Source organism: Macaca fascicularis, chromosome 4 (assembly GCF_037993035.2).
Source record: "Macaca fascicularis isolate 582-1 chromosome 4, T2T-MFA8v1.1".
Taxonomy (NCBI): Eukaryota; Metazoa; Chordata; class Mammalia; order Primates; family Cercopithecidae; genus Macaca; species Macaca fascicularis.
The window spans coordinates 98,560,767-98,570,227 of record NC_088378.1 but is presented as its reverse complement, the minus strand read 5'-3'; positions in this window follow the sequence as shown (position 1 = coordinate 98,570,227).

The following is a 9,461-nucleotide window of genomic DNA, read 5'->3' as shown; positions in this document are numbered from 1 at the left end:
TCCGTGACCCACATCCAGGGCACACAGCTGCAAGGGGGTGGGCTCCCAAGGTCTTTGGTAGCTCGATCCCTTTGTCATTTCAAGGTTGAGCCCCCACAACTGCTCTTACAGGTAGGAGTTGAGTGTCAATAGGTTTTCCAGGTGCATCATGGAAGCTGATTGTGGATATACCATTCTGGGGTCTGGCGGATGGTAACTCCTTTCCCACAGCTCCACTAGGTATATTCCGGTGGTACCTCTGTGTTGGGGTTCTAGCCCCACCTTTTTCCTTCTCCCTGCTCTCCTAGAGGTTTTCTGTGAGGACCCTGTTCCTGTGGCAGGCTTCTGCCTAGGTACCCTAGGCTTTTCTATACATCCCCTGAAATCTCAGTGGAGACTGCCAAACTTCCTTCACTCTTGTCCTCTGTGCACCTTCAGGTTTAATACCACATTGAAGCCACCAAGACTTGCAGCTTTTACCTTCTGAAGTGGTGATTGAACCATATCTAGGCCCCTTTGAGCTAGATCTGTAGAGTGGGGATGCAAAGAGCAGCCACCATAGGTGGCACAAGGCTTTTGTGCTTCTGGCCTGGCCCAGGAAACCATTCTGTCCTTCTGGGCCTCTGGACCTGTGATGGGAGGGGTTACCTTGGAAGATCTCTGAAATGGCTTGGAGGCCTTTTTCCCATTGTCTTGGCTATTAGTTCATAGCTCCCTTTTTGTTATGCAAATTTCTCTAGCAAGTGGTTGCTCTGCAGCCTGCTTGGATTCTTCCCCTGAAAAGGGGCTTTTCTTTTATACCATATGGCCAGGCTGCAAATTTTTCAAACTTTTATACTTCTGCTTCCCTTTTAAATATAAGCTTCAACTTTAGGTCATTTATTCGCTCCCACATCTAAGCATAGGGTGTTAGAAGCAGTCACACGACATCTTGAACACTTCTTCTTAGAAATTTCCTCCACCAGATACCCTAAATCATCACTATGAAGTCTAAACTTCTACAGTTCCCTACAGCATGAATAGAATGCAGCCAAACTCTTTGCTAAGGGATAACACACATGACTTTTGCTACAGTTTCCAATAAGTTCCGTATTTCCATTTGAGACCTCTTCATCCTGACTTCCCTGTGCATGTCACTATCCGCATTTTGACCACAACCATTTAACCAGTCTCTAAGAAGATCTAAACTTTCTTTTCTTTTCCTTTTTTTTTTTTTTTTTTGAGACAGCATCTTGCTCTGTCACCCAGGCTGGAGTGCAGTGGCACAATCTTGGCTCACTGCAAGCTCAGCCTCCTGGGTTCATGCCATTCTCCTGCCTCAGCTTCCCGAGTAGCTGGGACTACAGGTGCCCGCCACCACAGGCAATTTTTTGGTATTTTTAGTAGAGACGGGGTTTCACCATGTTAGCCAGAATGGTCTCAATCTCCTGACCTCGTGATCTGCCTGCCTCAGCCTCATAAAGTGCTGGGATTACAGGCATGAGCCACCACACCTGGCCCCAGAAGATTAAAACTTTCTTTGATATTCTTGTTTTCTTCTGAGTCCTCCAGACTCTTTCAACCTCTTCCCATTCCAAAATTTCTTCCACATTTTCAGGTATATTTATATCAATGCCCCATTCCTCAGTACCAATTTTTTTGTGTGTGTGTTAGGCTATTCGTTCTTGCATTGCTATAAAAAAATACCTGAGGATGGGTAATTTATAAGAAAGAAGGTATAGTTGGCTCATGGCTCTGCAGGCTGTGCAGGAAACATAGTACCGGCATCAGCTTCTGGTGAGGGCCTTAGGAAGCTTCTAATCATGATAGTAGGTGAAGGTGGAGCAGGTATCTCACATGGCATGGGTAGGAGCAAGAGAGAGACAGTAGGAGTTGCCACACATTTTTAAACAATCAGATCTCACATAAACTCACTCATAACAAAGGGGATGGCACTAAGCCATTCATGAGGGATATAGCCCCATGATTCCAATGCCTTCCACCAGGCCTCACCTGCAACACTGGGGATTGCATTTTAACATTAGATTTGGGGAAGACACATATCCAAACCATATCAATGGTAATGGCTTTTCACTGTATAGGATATTAACAGATGAAATGATGATAAAACATTAGATTTTCTATGCTAGAACCTCAGAGTTTCAATGCTGCAAGGGACTTTGAAAGCTTTTAATACAATATACCAATATTGATAAGAAGAAATTGATACCCAGGAATGCTAAGTGACTAAATCAAAGGTAACAGAGTACAACTGGGCCCTTAGATGTTTAGCAGTGATAATGAGTCTTTTTCACTGATAGACAGAATGGTGTGGTAAAAGGCTTTAGAGCCTGGTGGAGTTGGGCTTGAAACCTGGTGAGGCTACTTATGGCGATGTGCCTTGGAAAAGTTATTTAACAGGAAGTTATTTAACAGGCTTCTCTACATCCATAAACTGGGGGTAGTATGACTTAATCTGATAGGATTACTGTAGATAGAAGTAGACATAATTATGTAAAATATCTGATTCAAAGTATGCTTTAAACCAGTGTTAACTATGAGAGGTTATTATCAAAAGAAATGCTGTTATTATTTGTTGTAGATTCATTACATTTGAGTTTTTTCAAAATAGGTCAATATTTTTTTCTGTTCTTTAGAATGAATTTTGATATGATGTTATTTTGATCTTATATTACTTTCATTATTGATCATGTTTTCCTGTTGAGTGCTTTGAATTAAATTACATCAGAGGAATATGAATACATACAGTTTTCATTTTTTTTTAAGAAAAGGAAAAAAAAATGTGGATATTTGCTCACCAGGCAAATTTTTATTCGTTATTTCAAATCTAAGAATAGAATGAGGACCTATGTGCTATTGTATTTGTGAAAGGAAATAATGTTACCATCTTGGTAGAATGAAAAGGGATGATTTGGCTGGAAAATAAACTATAGTGGATATAAAAAGATGATCAAATATTAGAAAATAACTTCAAATGTTGAAAAAGCAGATAAAAAAGTACGTTTAATTGAAGATGACCCTTAAAGAACTTAGTGATAATATTGAACTGTTAAAATATTCATAATGATTATCAACAAAGCTGAAGATAAATAGCTAAAAAACAGGGGAAATAATGGAAATGGCAAATACGTGTTAAGTGGACAAATTATAAAACATTATGTTCATATAAAGTAGTAGTAGGAACTTTTAAAAATGAAGTTAGGGTACGATATGGATTTTTTAGTTTTGCTGAAATCTTTTGCCTTCATTTAATTAAATAAAAAGACATTATTCAATTTTATGGTTTTAAAGAAAGGACTAGGAAAAATACTTATAAAAATGTAAGTTGTTGGACTAAGAAAAATAGTAAAATTTCAAAAGTGCCAGATACACACTGCTTTCTGACTCTCAATTAATTTGTTTAATACTGTTGGGTTTAGGTAATGGATAAATATTTTAGCTTGCCTATTCACATACACGATGCAGCAGAACCTGAAGAGTCCAGTCTGCAGCCCTCTTTCAGGGGTTTGGATTTATTAGACTGGGATAGGACCTGGAAATCTGCATCTTAAAAAATTTCTTCAGATAATTTGCAACTAAGTTTGGAAAGTACTGCAACATGTTAAAATATCAATTATGTTAAGACAAATGAATATTCTGCTTTAGTTACATAGAAGAAATTGTTCTAGACTCTTGGAAGCATAGATGATCATTTCCTAGATCCTCTTCTCAAAGAACTTAAAAGAGAGTTGCCCTAGCAATCTCATAAGAAAAATACTCTTACATTAGCTAAATGTAAGAGTAGATTACTTTCCTTTTGGAAAGGAGAAATGTAAGAGAACAAGTTTTCTGAATAAAGCTTTGATAAACTATGAGGTCTTAATGGGATCAATGGGAAGAAGGCTTTCCAGGAATGAGCAATAATGTGAGCACCAGCAACAAAATCTGCTCAGAGTAGATTTGGAGAAAGGCAAATCATTTTAGTTTAGAAGACATTGATGGCCAAATATTCATTCAGTCAATAAATATTTATGGAGAGCAAACCAGGGGAAAAATAGTTGTAGCATGAGGAGAGAGAAGTAATTAGATTCAAATGATATTCAACTAGAACTTAAAGATTAATAAAATGTAGGCTAAAACTTAATGATTAATTGGATTTGGGCAGAATGTGAATGAGGGAGAGGAGTAAAAGATCACTTGAGATTTCTGGTGCAAACCACTGCCTGTGTGACAATAATAGGTACTGGTTTTTGGATGCCTCTTATAGACACTGAACTTGCTCATTTGACTTGTTTTCACTTAAACTTTGTGACAGGGCAGTAAAGTGGGAAATACAGCACCTTTGTTGATACTAGAGCTAGTCATATAATTATGAATGGTTAAGGAACATTTTCCATACTTGACAGGACAACTTTCATACGTTTCCTCTCCTATTAAAGAAATCAGGAATAGTACAATACATTGATTAATATTCCACTACTGTCAATGGGAAATGATACATTCCAATTCATATTCAAAATAAAAATTTTGAATTATCATTGCTTTAGCTAAAATACTTAATTTTGGTAAACAGTCCTCTCATTGGAGATTGACTATAATTGTGCTTAACATTGAGCTTAAGAATTCATTAACACTATTTATTACTCTCAATTTAGTTGCATGCCCTTGGACAAAGTTATTTATTTTAAAATAATAATCCCCTAAACTACTTATTATCAGGAGTTATGAAAACAAATGGAGATATTTTAGGGTGTACAAATCAAACGTATTTTCCTTTTAATTTTCACTAACAGTAGGGGTGAGTTTTTAAATATAATCCCAGGAAGAGCTCATGTTCCCTCTCCAAAAAGTATGCTTTTTCACAGAAAGACATTAAAAATTCAGAAACAGAGTAAAATTAGAAAATCAAAGATTACTATTAATAAACATAATGCTCTTTCATAGTTTCTGCTATTTTATTTTTCATTGTAATTTATGGCATGAATTTTGTAAAAGAATTTGGTCAGAATTTCAAAAAAAAAAAAAAAGGGAACCTAGTATAATCGCCAATTGTAACTTTAATGACCAATTTGTTGGAAGTTACAATTGTAACTTTAATGACCAATTTGTTGGAAGTTAAACAGTACAGCCACAAGATGAATACATGTATAATTACAATAATTCTCAACTAGAATATCACACCAGGGTGTGGTTCCTTAGCACACAGTTCAGTGCTGCTCATACTGCCCCCCAAATTTAGTTAGCACACATTTTTGCTTGAAGAAAGAACATCCTGTCAAAATGTAGTTTAAGGGTGTAGTCACCAATGATGAAACAGAAGAAATTTAAATTCTACTGCCTAATGCCCCTGGGGCATGGGAGAGGTTTATAAGTAAGGCCACATTCTGCTCTTACCCAAATATCCCATCAGCCCTGGATCCTGCTAAATTCAATAGCGACTAGAGACAAGACTGTGTACCTCAGAGTCGTTTGAAGTGTCTGTAATTAAGAGAAGGATTAGAAAAATTTGGAGATACTATAAATATAATATATAGATCTATAAGCAGCCTTAAGCTTGAAGTAATGGTGTGAGTTGCAATTTTTGTCATGTTCATAGAGAAGAAACTGCTATCATTAATTTCTTTTCTATTCGACTTCAGTACATAGATTAGAGGAATGTCTTGTCTATGATCAAACAAAACTATTTATCAGACCCCTATGAAAATAGTATTATAGGTAGATTAGATAGATAGATAGATACCAACTTATTTCCATTACTGTTCAGAAGGTTGGGACAAGAACATATGCTTAGTCTTTAGACCTGTGTCTTCTCCATTTCTTGGTTTCCAGTAGTGAGGGGTGACAAGCACTGTTAGAGCACAACCAGTGGAGAGTACACTGGGGACTGGATGAGGTCTAAGGCCTGCAGTTAAAACCCTGTGTAATTAACTACTCCATTTTTGTAGGACTAAAAGACATACTGCTAATAACAAGATGACATGATTTTTTATTATAGAACAAAGGAAAGTAAAATGAAAGCCAAGTGCAACCAGTAATTCATTACCAATGTAGTTAACACTGGTTAATATACAAGGGTCATTTGCAGTTGTACTTTCAGTCCTCATGATCCATTTACCTCCAGGTTAATATTGTCCTCTTGCTTACTATTGTTAGTGAGAATCAGAAGCAGTAAGCTCTTTTGGGTCCCAGCTATTTTGTGTCTTATTAATAGCCATCTTCCTACAGTAGAATAGTTTGATTCATTTCTCCCATGGAGCAAAACCTACTGCCTATTTCCATGCCCACCGCCATTCTGGCTGTCTCTGTACAACACCCACTTTACCTCTAAGTTTAACCTAAGCCCCAATTTCCTGCTCTTTATTGGCCTACCTTTTCTATTATAGTGGTTATTAGGTCTGTTCACAAATACTCCAATTTGCCTCTCCTTACAGAAACATGGTAGAATTGCATTTCACCAGTGATTTTAAATTAAGTATAGTCATCTAACTTGCCTTGGGCAAAGAAATGTTGAAGTGTCATGTGCCATTTGGAAGAAGTGTCATTTCCATGTGGAAGCTTTAAGAGTCAGTGCATGCTTTGCCACAATCACTTTTTCCTGCTTCAGAGATCATGAAAATACAAGTTATTAATATCAAATGTATGTCAGCAGCATCTTTGAATAAACACAAAGAGCAGGGCCTTCTTTCAAATCTGCAGTGGACATGAAGCATTAGAACACTGAAAATTTGAGCTTGTTTATTACTACATCAGAAATTAGCTTATTCTGACTCACTTTATACTTAGAACTTGGCAATTTTCTATTCAACTTGATGGTGTCACCAGCTAAAACTGGTGAATGATTTGAAAGTTGATTTTTGAAAGCTTATTCTTATTTTAATCCAGAATACTTCCATTAAATAATCACAGGAAACAAATTTTTAAAATTGATCTTTATTTTTGCATGATGAAAAAATCTATTTTTTGACTTTCTTTATAATTTGTTCCCTATATTGCAAGGTCCAATTGTCTAGATAACATAAATGATTTCTCCACAGAAATTATATGTTTATAACCCTAGTGAAAATAGCAATTAAGCTAGGGACAGTGGTGCATGCCAGCTACTCAGGAAGCTGAGGTGGGAGGATTGCTTGAGCTCAGCTATATAAATTGCAGTTTGAGTCTAGTATAGGCAATATAGTGAGACTCTGTCTTTAAAACAACAACAACCGTACATCTATATAGTTGTTGCTATAGATATGTGTGTGTGTATGTATATATATAGAGTTGTTGCTAAGTATATATGAAGTTATTTAACTATATATAATTTAATTGCTACATTATGTTATATAATTGTAAGTTATAAACATATAACTTCTGCAAAGATATCATTTACATATTTATTATATATTTATATTACATTTATATTATTTAGACAATTGGGCCTTGAAATGTAGGTGGTAAATTATAAAGTCAAAAAAGATTTTCCATCATGCCAAAAAAAAAACTATTTAAAATATTTGCTTCCTGTTTTAAATATAAAAAATATATATTTATATATATTTACATATATATAAAACAGGTATATATATATACACACACATATATACACACATGCCAATTAAAATTATTTTGAACACCAAATGTTTAGGCAAAACTATAAAAGCAGATAAAATGGTCTCTGACTTATCCTATTTTTGTCTTTAAGCTATTAGCTTAAACTGTATATCATGTTACTTAAAAAATAAAAAATCTGTGTAGATCTGAAATATATTTTTTACCATTTTAAAAGTTTAAGTTTTTCTTGTTAAATGGCTGTCTGAGCCTGATTATAAAGTCTGATTATAAAGGTACAGCTATTGCCATAAGAACTCTAAAACCAGTATGTGAGCTCAGTTTTAATCATTTTAATTTTTTCCTTTTTATTTTTCCTTTTTATTTCAGTATTTTTCATTGAAATTGAAAATTATTTTCTGTCTTTATAGTATCTTATCCAAGATTCAAGGAAGAGTTTAAAGTTGTAAATTAGAGAAAGTTTGACTTTTGCTATTTCTGAGTTATTTCTTTGTCCTCTGCTCTATTCCCTGTCAACACCTCTCCTTTCTTCTGCTATTTTCACACATCTAAACAGTCATAGATTCAACTCAGGTCTAATGCCAGTAAATTACATCTTTGCACAAATTGAAGTCACTAGTTTTCCCTTTCTTAAGAATCCATGCATTTTAAACTGTCTGTGATACTAGAAGAGCTGTTGTATATCCTTTGAAAAACATTTCATACATTGGATGGGAGAGGGGCTTTGGGGAACAAGAGCTGCTTTCTAGCACCTCTCCAGTCATGCCCTTTGGTAGAAACTTTTCAGTCAACAGATGGGAACATCCTGGCTTTGAAGTTTAGACAAAGCAAGAGAGGGGCTCAGGCCACTCACTTGCATAAATGCTTTTATTTGTATTCAGCTGTGTTTCAACTGACTTTCTAACCTTTTAGAAAGCAGCATTTTGGATTGTTTGCACCACACAGTAGCTCTGTGTGAAATTTATAATAATTTAAAAAGAAATTCCCTCTGGCTTCACATGACTGAACATTTGATTAAAATTAGAGAAACGGAGCTACCAGGCAAGTCATTCTAGCTCCGTACGGAACATCTGCTGAAGTAAGCCTTCAGAAGTCAGACAGAATTGAAATGTCATACTCTGGGGGAAATATACATAACACAAAATTAAATGATTATCATGAACAGGAGAGTTCATAAGGTATATACTGTGTGTAAGCTGATTAGTTACTGGCTTAAATGTAGGGGCTTCAGGAAACAGTAAAAGAGGGGTTTGTAGATTTGTTTGCTTGTTTGTGTTGTGTAATACTGTAGTACTGCACCCAAATGTAGGTGCAGTAAAATTGCAGGTAACATAAAGGTTTTAAAAAAACAAAGGCTCATTATAATTCAATTTTAAAATATATTTAAAGGTTAAAATATATACATTTCAAAAACTCAAAAGAGTAAAAAATTATTATATTAAGAAAACATCAGTATACAAGCCAAAATTTTTAGAATTCAGGAAAGAACAGTTATTGGCTTAATGTAACATTAAAGAACTAAGGCTTTTAAAGAAATTATAATTTGAGATACTGGGAAATTAAAACATATGAAATATTCTTGCTAAATTTTTAACATCTATAAAGACATAACTGACAGTGACAATTTCACCAAAAATTATCTCCAAAGAGATGTGTTACAATATTACTTGACCAACTAAGCTAAAATTTTTCTCAAAGTTAAACAAGTGGCATATTAAACCCACTGAAACAGTAAGATGAATAATTGTTGGTACTTTCTTACTTTGACAAAACAAAAATTATTGATATCATTTTGGGCCTATGCCAGTATTTACATCAACCAGCATTGTTTATAGCTGAATAAACAATAGGTAGATGATAAGTCAAAGCAATATTATTGATTATTTCTTCCTCTATTATGATTAATTAGACAATTACCATCAGCATAATAAAGTTGTATGTAATATTTTATT